The sequence below is a fragment of the Mytilus californianus genome, unplaced genomic scaffold (genome assembly GCF_021869535.1).
Source record: "Mytilus californianus isolate M0D057914Y unplaced genomic scaffold, xbMytCali1.0.p SCAF_8, whole genome shotgun sequence".
In the NCBI taxonomy this organism is placed as follows: Eukaryota; Metazoa; Mollusca; class Bivalvia; order Mytilida; family Mytilidae; genus Mytilus; species Mytilus californianus.
This window is the reverse complement of record NW_026262734.1, coordinates 56,311,882-56,324,616: the sequence shown is the minus strand read 5'-3', so window position 1 is coordinate 56,324,616 and position 12,735 is coordinate 56,311,882. Positions and strand designations below refer to the sequence as shown.

At 32.1% G+C, this 12,735-nt stretch overlaps 1 protein-coding gene and 1 long non-coding RNA gene across 5 annotated transcripts in view; both read right to left on the bottom strand.

The window, feature by feature from the left end:
• Positions 1–10,469, bottom strand: part of LOC127711085 (uncharacterized) — a 29,553-nt gene extending 19,084 nt beyond the window's left edge. Inside the window, exon 1 of the long non-coding RNA XR_007986476.1 lies at positions 10,349–10,469. This is a non-coding gene — a long non-coding RNA (uncharacterized LOC127711085). The remainder of the gene's footprint in view (positions 1–10,348) is intronic.
• Positions 1–12,735, bottom strand: part of LOC127711078 (uncharacterized) — a 1,247,322-nt gene that overhangs the window by 666,023 nt on the left and 568,564 nt on the right. The gene's annotated exons all lie outside the window — the stretch shown is intronic.

Below are 12,735 nucleotides of genomic sequence, written 5' to 3'. Positions count from 1 at the left end.
CGGAACCTTTCTCTAATTACCGTATGATGTATGTTAGCTCATCGCATGTACTCATCCGTGTAAAAGTTTGTTTTGATTATTTACATTGATTGAACAATACATACTTTTATTAACTTGGTTTAAATGGATGTTGGTGTGTAAAACAATTAAAAAATACGTAACCACTTTAAATGTCCAAACAAATTAGAAATTGACGCATAAGAGAAAAAATATTTGTAATGCAAAACTTCCCCCTACTGTTACTAAAGGAGAGATGCAACGGGCTTGACAGGAAATTGATTGATGTATTGATAGTGCCTAAAGTCCAATAACAAATATGTCATGCATCATCAGGACGAGAACAAATAACCAATACCAATCTCTCTTTACACGATCCCAATTCTGACCGTACGTGGTTGCGTGCTTATACATCCTGGAAAAACGGATGCCCCACTTTGACAAGGATTTTACTGCCGGTCGGAAATAGACCAAAATGACCGTATTTCTATTTGCCAGTCACTCTTAGAGATAGAAGAAAATAACAAATATAAAGCAATTTAACAAGTAGAGAACATTAAATGAGGAAAGATTTTTAAGAGATCCAAAAGAAGTGGGACAACTTATGCATGGCGTGATAAATGTAAAATATAAAAAAAAAATATTGAATTATACACTAGCAATTTTTTTTTATTGCAAACAAAACTTCAATTACACGAGGAGTCTCTAAATGGATACTCAACATTATCTTGTAGCAAATCATCCATCTAATAATGATATATGATAGTAAAATCTTCATTTAAAAAGGTTCCAATTCGTCGTATTTATTTGTTCCATCTCTAAGGCACCGACCATTCATCTTTTATGGGTATTGCTGGATGGAAGGCATGTTTATTTTCTAGAGACAACAATATATTTTTAATCCTAAAATATATTGATAAGATGTTTTGAAATCTATTTCGATTTGAAACTTTTTTTCACTTCCTTTTTATAACAATAAAAAAAGAGGGTAGGGTCAATTTTCCACTAAATCATAGCAAATCAGAATATATAAGGAAATACAAAAAAATATTGAATACGGATTAAGTATCATATATATAAACTTCGAATTCCACGGAGTAGGTCTTAAAACGTTTTGATTTTGTCCCAGTTAGTGAAACAACGATTTTTTACTAAAACACACATTATTAGATTCATATGTTTACTGTAAGGTATTATCAACATCTTTGCGTATTTCTGAATATTTCACTTGAAAGTTATCAACACGTAAAGATAACTCAAAACTGCATGCATTCTGGCCAGATTTTAGAAAATTTTAGCAATTATCTAAAACTGACGAGAAGGATTTTCTTAACCAAAACCAAAATTTATTGGAAGTTATAACATACATTTCTTTCAGATACACCATAATTTATTTAAAGTTAAAGTCTTCCTTCTATGCAAAATTTGCAGAATATATAAGGAAATACAAACAAATATTGAATACGGATTAAGTATCATATATATAAACTTCGAATTCCACGGAGTAGGTCTCAAAACGTTTTGATTTTGTCCCAGTTAGTGAAACAAATTTAGGGGAAATTTGCCCAATATATGTAGAAAAAAACAATATAATTGAAAATTAAACCGATGTCCCCCCCCCCCCCCCCCAAGAAAACAGGATTTGGCATGCCTAAAGATCTTCTTACAGTTTTGTACTAAAAGTTACAATCGATACCAGGCGATGTATTTTATCAATCTAACATTTAATGTTATTTGTGTAAGCAGGCACGAACAAATCGAAAGAAAAATAAATGCATGAATTCCATGCGTGTAAAAACTGTGAGCACTTTTCGGAATACACACCAACGAGATTGAGAAATAAGGGTAGAATGAAATTATAAAACTACCCTCTGTTATCTCTTGGTTTTGTTGATTATAGGTGATCTTTCGAAAATTACAATGATGGTTAATACTTAGCAATAAACAAACGAAATATTACTGAATATATTTATTATTCAATTAAATGGGAGCTAATATATCCATGTTCGGCAAAAAACGCATACATTCGACTGATTTTATGTATTTTAGAAAAGTTAAGGTAGCTCTATAGGTACCTTATACTTAAGTATAATCTTAGGCGTTTTCTTAGTATAAGGGGTTTTATGCATACCACTTAAGTTGTGTGGGCGTGACTTAAACCAACTAAGAATTTACTAAGGAAATACTTAGTTTAAGATTTTTTATGCATACCACTTAGGTAAAAATGGCGGAGTTTCCTTAACTTAAGTGTTTACTAAGGAAAATCTTAATTTAAGTAGCTTTATGCATACGGGCCCAGTTCTTTAAACAATTATGTATTGATCAATCAATGTAAATAATCAAAGCAAACTTTTACACGGATGAGTACATGCGATGAGCTACTAACATATATCATACGGTGATTAGAGAAAGGTTCCGATTTAAGTATTCCTTAGTTAAGTGTGAATACTTAAGTAATGTTATGCATACGACTTAAGATTTTTACTTAACTAAGGAAATTCTTAGTGAAATCTAAGTTTAAGGAACACTTAAGTTAAGATTTTTTATGCATACGGGCCCTTATACTTAAGTATACTCTTAGGAGTTTTCTTAGTATAAGGGGTTTTATGCATACATCTTAAGTTTTGTAGGCGTGACTTAAACCAACTAAGATTTTACTAAGGAAATACTTCGTTTAAGATTTTTTATGCATACCACTTAGGTAAAAAGGGCGGAGTTTTCTTAACTTAAGTGTTTACTAAGGAAAATCTTAACTTAAGTAGCTTTATGCATACGGGCCCTGATATACAACATAGTTTTAATGCATCAGTTGAGATTTGGCTTTGAACAAGCTCATTAACAGCGAGTACGCTTGAATCGATACTTTGTGTCTTTCTTTTTTTTAAATTTGCCGATGTGACGAGTCAAGCCATTTCCAACTGATTGCTACAATTTGTTCTTGATATATTATGTTTTGTAACACCTCTGTCCAACGTTGAGAGGGTAACTTGGGAGCTCACACAAGTGTTAAACCTCCCCACATTATATATGTGTCTGTATCAATCCATAAACATATAATTGATTAGATCCTTTAATGTTGTCTTTCGTTCATTTATCTTGTTTGAATTAAGTAGTGGTTTTCCGCTATATTTACAACTTACTTTTTAGGAGTTGTAAGTGATATATAATGCAGTTGCTTGCAATATTTGCATAGCGCATGCGACAAAAATATTTCCACGCCCCTCCAATGTCAATCACTTACAACTTCTGAATTTTACTGCAAATATTTTGTGTCATACACATATTCATGACGTTTTTTTCCGCGGTTCGTGCAAAACTTTTTTGGATTTTTTCTGCGCATACATGTAGTTTGAAAATTGCCCAAAATGATGGTTAAGAGAGAGCTGTTTGGATGACTCGAAAGATAAGACTACTTGCATAGAACTGAAACTCGGTATACTCTAAGACATGAATTCGATTTATTTGACGACGTCTTTGACGTTTGCCTTGAATATAATACATGAAATATTTTCCACTAACCGTTTGCCCAAAAATTGACCAAACCTGCAATGTAAAGACCAAATTTATACAATTTGCCATTGTTTGTTTTTCATTTCTCAAAAATAGAGCCTACATCAGCAATTTAAACATTGCAATTTTAATGGTTTGCACATTTATATGAAAATTATTGCTCAATTTCTTAAGCAAAGTTCCAATAGGTTTCAACAATTTTCGGGATTTAAAATCGTGACTGAGTGGATAAATTCAGGGAAAATAATCATGCACCGTTTAAAAATAAAACTCCTAGTCAAAAACTAAAATCGACATTATGAAATTCTAAATTTCTCAGGGGTTTTCTTAACGAAAATGCGGTGCTCATTTTTTTTTTTTGGTTAGTACGGCGGACAGGCGAACGGGGTATCGGTCGGCATATCATATTTCTGCTTGATTGATTGAGAAACGTTCAAAATTAGAGAAAATGAATTACCGGTGTCAAGTTTGATTTTGACAATTTAACCGATTTTCCTGTAGTTTGATAGAAGATGTACTTAGGATACATGAAAGTAAGTATTTCTTATTTTCGTAAATTGCTAACATTTAGAGAAAATGCACGGTTTCAAACTAATGTATAAGTACGTCTAAACAAGTGACAACTCCACGACAGATCCATCCATTGGATGACCAGTGAAGGTGATACACGGCTGAAAACACATATGAGAGAGAGAGAGAGAGAGAGAGAGAGAGAGAGAGAGAGAGAGAGAGAGAGAGAGAGAGAGAGAGAGAGCAGGCGGTGTTGTCACGATATCCCTAAAGTATGAGTTCGAATCCCGACGAGGGAAGAACAGAAATTTGCTTCCGATAATTTGGAGATTGAACATTGTTGTGCTGATATATAGAGTAACTATGAATATGATATTTGTTTTCAGCCGTGCATCACCTTCACTGGTGATCCAATGGATGGATCTGTCCTAGAGTTGTCACTTGTCACTTCAGAAATTGAGTCTACAGCAGCAATTTAATCATTTAAATTTTAATTGTATGCACATTTGTATGAAAGTTATTGCTTTATTCCTTAAGCAAATTCCACAAGGCTTCAACAACTTTCGGGATTTTATTTCGTGACTGAGTGGATTGATTCGGGGAAAATAATCATGCACCGTTTAATAATAACTAAAACTAAAATCAACATGATAAAATTCCAATGGGTATTTCTCTTGCAAAAATAGTTGATCGGCACTGATTTTCGAACTCGTCCAAGACAATATTATTAGTAATATAAACCTATAATATAATTTGCATAAAAATCTGGCAAGAATTGTACAAATGAGAGCGCTAATGATGCAATTTTCCATATAATTAATGGTTTCAAAGGGCATTACTTTTTTTTAAATGAATGATCGGCACTGATTTTAGAACTTGTTCCAAGACATCGCTGGTACACACCTTTGATATACGTTTCATAAAAATCTGGCAAGAATTGTACACGTGAAAGCGCTGACAAGACCGGAAGGACGTCCCCTGCAACGCATTGCGTCGGGAATAAAAACAAAATACATCAATAATATTCTCAAAATCAATTTATACAGAATGAAGAACAAAGCTACAATTAAGTTTTTTAACAAAAAATGCAAAGCAAATATGAAAAAACTCCAAATTATCATTTATCATAACAGGGTCTTTATAAAAAATCTATTAAACTTACCTCTTTTCAAAATATCTAATAATGAAGTATTTAATATATAAAAAAGAAGATCAAGTATGATTAACAATGAGACAACTCTTCACAAGAGACCAAATGACACAGAAATTAACCACTATAGGTCACCGTACGGCCTTCATCAATGAGAAAAGCCCATACCGCATAGTCAGCTATAAAAGTCCCCGAAATGACAAAGGTAAAACAATTCAAACGAGAAAAATAAAGGCCTAATTAATGTACAAAAAAATAAACGAAAAACAAATATGTAACACAGCAATAACATATTCATAATTCGCCATAAGAAGATGACACGGGAACATCACCATCTAAAAATGAATCATTAACGATAGGAAATGAAAAACCATAGCTTTTATCGTAAATGTTGGTATTTAACCTCCCGTTAAAGATATAGATATCAAAATCCAGGAAAGGGCAGTCTTCATTGTTAGTATTAGCTTTATTTAAAGTTAGTTCAGCAGGATAAATCTCTTTGGTGTATATACTGAGGTCGTCATAATTGAGAGCCAAAATATCATCTCAATATCTAAAAGTGTTTTTAAATTTTTGTATCAGATGTTGTTTCGACAGGTCTTTGCTGATTTTAGTCATACAATGTAAATTGTAACTCATAACAATACAATAACAGGTCCGTAATAAGTGGTGCACAGTTTGTCCATACTTAGCTAAAATATAGTTACAAATGACATCAATAGGAATTTGATGAAACTTCTTGTCTTCTATGTTTATGGAGGGCTCAAAATGCCAGTTTGATGTTCAAAATATACAACAAAATGCTACCAGAGATCACTTAAATGACCATGAGAAATAAACTTTTTCAAAGATATTCTTTTGATAGTACTAATAGCTATACCTTGCCTTACTGTAACCAAATTTTGGAGACTTTGCAAGAACAGAAAAGTTTTACTGTCATTTAGGGCACCATGTAGTCCTTTGCAAGATAGTTTGAATATCAAACTGATACTTTGAGCCCTCCGTACATATATATTGAAGACACAGAGTTTTCGTAAATTCATCTTCAGAGTACCTGTATTTACATATTAACTTGCTCTGTGTTAAGTTTAATGGCAATTGACAGATCAGGAAGTTTGTAATATATTTTATTGAAAAGCGCTTTGAAAATGACCTATATGGTTTTCCATAGTACGTTAAATATTTGATAAATGTTATTTAAATTGTTAGGATTTTTATTTAAAATTCGGCCGGGGTCATGTAAAAAATAGTATTATTGAATATGTTTTATCCTTTAAATATTAAATCGTGTTCTATGAATTGGGTTATATTTAAGGACAGTGATTAATAACGACTATCTGATTGTGTCAAAAAAGGAATGCTGTCTTTTTTTTCTATTCAACATATCTACATTTTAAACATGGTTATCATTTTGAGAAACCTTTAAGATTTTTAGTTTTTAATATTTTTACTGAAACCTTTTGAATAACGAATCGGCTAATGTCGGCCGGTTGGAGATTGACGCGATATCGAATAACGAAAAACAGCCGCTAACTCCACATACATTATTCTGCCCCGCAAAATGCAGGGCATTTTTTTGACAGAGGTGAACACATTTTTCTCGTGGGGCTATGCCGTGCAAATTAAAAAGGTCTGCAGGTAAAACTTAAAATTTAGTACGAACCAGGGCCCGTATGCATAAAGCTACTTAAGTTAAGATTTTCCTTAGTAAACACTTAAGTTAAGGAAACTCCGCCCTTTTTACCTAAGTGGTATGCATAAAAAATCTTAAACTAAGTATTTCCTTAGTAAATTCTTAGTTGGTTTAAGTCACGCCCACACAACTTAAGTGGTATGCATAAAACCCCTTATACTAAGAAAACGCCTAAGATTACACTTAAGTATAAGGTACCTATAGAGCTATCTTAACTTTTCTAAAATATATAAAATCCGTCGAATGTATGCGTTTTTTGCAGAACATGGATATATTAGCTCCCATTTAATTGAATGATAAATATATTCAGTAATATTTCGTTTGTTTATTGCTAAATATTAACGATCATTGTATTTTCCGAAAGATCACCTATATTCAACAAAACCTAGAGATAACAGAGGGTAGTTTTATAATTTAATTCTACCCTTATTTCTCAATCTCGTTGGTATTCCGAAAAGTGCTCACAGTTTTTACACGCATGGAATTCATGGATTTATTTTTCTTTTGATTTGTTCGGGCCTGCTTACACAAATAACATTAAATGTTAGATTGATAAAATACATCGCCTGGTATCGATTGTAACTTTTAGTACAAAACTGTAAGAAGATCTTTAGGCATGCACAATCCTGTTTTCTTGGGGGGATAATAAATATTAAATCGTGTTCTATGAATTGGGTTATATTTAAGGACAGTGATTAATAACGACTATCTGATTGTGTCAAAAAAGGAATGCTGTCTTTTTTTTCTATTCAACATATCTACATTTTAAACATGGTTATCATTTTGAGAAACCTTTAAGATTTTTAGTTTTTAATATTTTTACTGAAACCTTTTGAATAACGAATCGGCTAATGTCGGCCGGTTGGAGATTGACGCGATATCGAATAACGAAAAACAGCCGCTAACTCCACATACATTATTCTGCCCCGCAAAATGCAGGGCATTTTTTTGACAGAGGTGAACACATTTTTCTCGTGGGGCTATGCCGTGCAAATTAAAAAGGTCTGCAGGTAAAACTTAAAATTTAGTACGAACCAGGGCCCGTATGCATAAAGCTACTTAAGTTAAGATTTTCCTTAGTAAACACTTAAGTTAAGGAAACTCCGCCCTTTTTACCTAAGTGGTATGCATAAAAAATCTTAAACTAAGTATTTCCTTAGTAAATTCTTAGTTGGTTTAAGTCACGCCCACACAACTTAAGTGGTATGCATAAAACCCCTTATACTAAGAAAACGCCTAAGATTACACTTAAGTATAAGGTACCTATAGAGCTATCTTAACTTTTCTAAAATATATAAAATCCGTCGAATGTATGCGTTTTTTGCAGAACATGGATATATTAGCTCCCATTTAATTGAATGATAAATATATTCAGTAATATTTCGTTTGTTTATTGCTAAATATTAACGATCATTGTATTTTCCGAAAGATCACCTATATTCAACAAAACCTAGAGATAACAGAGGGTAGTTTTATAATTTAATTCTACCCTTATTTCTCAATCTCGTTGGTATTCCGAAAAGTGCTCACAGTTTTTACACGCATGGAATTCATGGATTTATTTTTCTTTTGATTTGTTCGGGCCTGCTTACACAAATAACATTAAATGTTAGATTGATAAAATACATCGCCTGGTATCGATTGTAACTTTTAGTACAAAACTGTAAGAAGATCTTTAGGCATGCACAATCCTGTTTTCTTGGGGGGACATCGCTTTAATTTTCAATTATATTGTTTTTTTCTACATGTATTGGGCAAATTTCCCCTAAATTTGTTTCACTAACTGGGACAAAATCAAAACGTTTTAAGACCTACTCCGTGGAATTCAAAGTTTATATATATATGATATATTCATGATACTTAATCCGTATTCAATATTTTTTTTGTATTTCCTTATATATTCTGCAAGTTTTGCATAGAAGGAAGACTTTAACTTTAAATAAATTATGGTGTATCTGAAAGAAATGTAATATGTTATAACTTCCAATAAATTTTGGTTTTGGTAAAGAAAATCCTTCTCGTCAGTTTTAGATAATTGCAAAAATTTTCTAAAATCTGGCCAGAATGCATGCAGTTTTGAGTTATCTTTACGCGTTGATAACTTTCAAGTGAAATATTCAGAAATACGCAAAGATGTTGATAATACCTTACAGTAAACATATGAATCTAATAATGTGTGTATTAGTAAAAAATCGAAGGGCTTTTGAAGAAGGCCCCCTGATTTGCTATGATTTCGTGGAAAATTGACCCTACCCTCTTTTTTTATTGTTATAAAAAGGAAGTGAAAAAAAAGTTTCAAATCGAAATAGATTTCAAAACATCTTATCAATATATTTTAGGATTAAAAAATATATTGTTTTCTCGAGAAAATAAACATGCCTTCCATCCAGCAACACCCATAAAAGATGAATGGTCGGTGCCTTAGAGATGGAACAAATCTGTTTAATAAATACGACAAATTGGAACCTTTTTTAAATGAAGATTTTACTATCATATATCATTAATAGATGGATGATTTGCTACAAGATAATGTTGAGTATCCATTTAGAGACTCTTCGGGTAATTGAAGTTTTGTTTGCAATAAAAATAAAATTGCTAGTGGATGATTCGATTTTTTTTTTTTATATTTTACATTTATCACGCCATGCATAAGTTGTCCCACTTCTTTTGGATCTCTTAAAAATCTCTCCTCATTGAAAGTTCTCTACTTATTAATTTGCTTTATATTTGTTATTTTCTTCTATCCCTAAGAGTGACTGGCAAATAGAAATACGGTCATTTTGGTCTATTTCCGACCGGCAGTAAAACCCTTGTCAAAGTGGGGCGTCCGTTTCTCAAGGATGTATAAGTACGCAACCACGTACGGTCAGAATTGTGGTCGTGAAGAGAGAGATTGGTATTGGTTATTTGTTCTCGTCCTGATGATGCATGACATATTTGCCATTGGACTTTAGGCAAGCATCAATACATCAATCAATTTCTTGTCAAGCCCGTTTCATCTCTCCTTTAGTAACAGTAGGGGGAAGTTTTGCATTACAAATATTTTTTCTCTTATGCGTCAATTTTTTATTTGTTTGGACATTTAAAGTGGTTACGTATTTTTTTATTGTTTTTACACACCAACATCCATTTAAACCAAGTTAATAAAAGTATGTATTGTTCAATCAATGTAAATAATCAAAACAAACTTTTACACGGATGAGTACATGCGATGAGCTAACATATATCATACGGTAATTAGAGAAAGGTTCCGATTTAAGTATTCTTAAGTTAAGTGATGACTTAAGTAATTTTATGCATACCACTTAAGAATTTTACTTAACTAAGGGAATTCTTAGTGAAATCTAAGTTTAAGGAACACTTAAGTTAAGATGCTTTATGCATACGGGCCCAGCCCCCAACCCTCCCCTTCCTTTCCCCCATTTTTTTCTGAAGATCCGATAGACGAAATGTTTCTCTTAGATTATATAACATGTATAAGATCCTACCTCTTTAACACCAGTTGTTTAAATCATCCAAGTCCAAGTCTAGTATACAACTATACTGATTATTGATCGCTAGTTCACCTTATTTATATATATAATGTTCAACTCATGTTGTGGGTGGACGAATCATATCACGGTTTATTTTACATGCTGCGTCATTATAGAAAAAAGTAAAGATAGATGCACGTAATACGTAAAACATTTCTGACAAATACCATACATTTTTACCTAAAGATATCACATGCACATTGATTAAATTTGGGAAGAGGTCTTTGTTTGGCAATTTGTCAAGAGGTCTAAATTCAATCTTTGTAAGATTGGTTGATTTTGACAAATATATCAACTTAACACTAACAGACATGATCGATTTAAGGTTTTCTAAAATGCTTTGTGGAGAAGATAAAGAACCAAAAGAAATTCAAGACATAATGCGCATTTAAAAAAAAAGTTCTGTGAAAAGGATATTGTGCACCCTTTACCTTTACCCCTTTTGTACCTTTAAAGAAAATTAAGTTATGAATGATAAAAGCAATCTACAAGCAATCTGCGATCATTTATCTTTCTACTTTCGTATGAAAAGTTTTTATACAATAGTGAATTTCTAGAGATTGATGATTTTAACTGTTCTCCCCTTGTGTGCAATTTCACAAAATATATATAATGTGTCTAGCTGATTTAACGAAATATAAGTTTTTTCATCTTAATCTATACACAGCTCAGTATATGAACTGATGTAGGATGTTCAATAGAAAAGTATTTCTTCTGGAAAAGCTGAAAAATTAATACTTTGGTTACATCGATAGTCTGGAAATAGCTAGGTGCATGGAAAGCGCATTAAAGTTTGTGCATGATGTGTGTTCCGTGCGTTTTCTTATTTGTAACAAAGATCAGTATAACAAGCCGAATTGGTACACAAAACGATTTTTTCCGGTGCATAATTATTACCCTTTGACATTTTAATACTCTTGTGTCATATTATTTTTACAGTGACTATTATCTATTGTTCCAGTTATTCTTTTTAAGATAATATTCTATTTGTGACATAATGCAAAACGGATTTCCACAAACCGTTTACCTGCGACATTACACAGGACGATAAAATTACGTTGCGTTTATAAATAAATTCACAATACAATAAGGTTTTCTAAAATATATTGGTTGTCGATGGCTAAAAATAGCATTTATTTAAACAAGTTAAATGATCTTTAATGTCTAGAAATAACTTAACAGTAAAGTACAGAGAAACAGCAGTATAATTCATGAACTTTATGTAATAAGATGTTGAGAGCGAATTCGGTGTTTGCTATAGTACACCAAAACACTGTTTAACATAATATCATTGAAAATTATTTTTTTGCAATGTTTTAATTCTAAGATATATGATTTTAGCTATGGATTTCAAAGGCGAAATTACTGAATCATGCGAATAAAGTCACTAATTTTGTTTGAAGCCGAAACTTTTTGTTGATTTAAAAACACTTATGAGAGATCATTATTTATTTCAATTTCAGCTAGGTACACGTTCATCCTTTTGTGATAGGTATGAGCAGCTGTGACGGCCATTCGCCTACCTTTATATTTAATTTGATTTTGGAATGAAAACGTCTTTTTATTGGCTGAAAGTTTTTGTCTATCAGCTAATTTTGTCATGTAAACGTGACGTCATCAACGTTTTTTTCATGATTTAATTCTTTAAATCGGAATTTAGAATTAAATTATAAGGAATGACAGTAATACATGTTTATGCCCCCGTAGTCATGAGACTCACTGAGGTATAAAATGAGATAGTGCTGCGCAGCTGTTACCTTCAGTTTTGAAAAGGATTTTTTGTTGAATTTTATGCATTGATATATATATAAATACAATTCAACATGTTCAAAGTGTATTATATTATTCTGAATCAGTATAAAATAACCATCTAAACTGCATGACGAAATAAAATACATTATGAATTACTACTCCCTCTCAACAGGGTGGGAAGGGAGGGCATTTTATACCTCAGCGAGTCTCATGACTCATAAAACTCCAATCAAACTTCGACTTAACCAAGGTAAGTCTCATTTAATTTTAGGAATATTGTTTTGTCATGCTCACTTCCGGTATAAAATAAGACATTAAAGGAAATTTAACAAAAAATCTCCTTCAATCAAAGGAAAGTAAAAGAATTAAATGTGCTTACTGTTTTGACTGTTTCAGAACATATCTGCAAACCCATCTTTCACAATCTTCTTATCATAGAACTTTGACCATCCTGCTTTCTTTAGGATTTCATCTATTGGAACGACATTAAAGTCCGCTTTAGAAGTGGCGGCTGGTCTAACACTGTGTGAGCCAAATATCTTAGTGTCTATTCCTGAACGATTAAGGACCACCTTAATCCATCTCTTTAG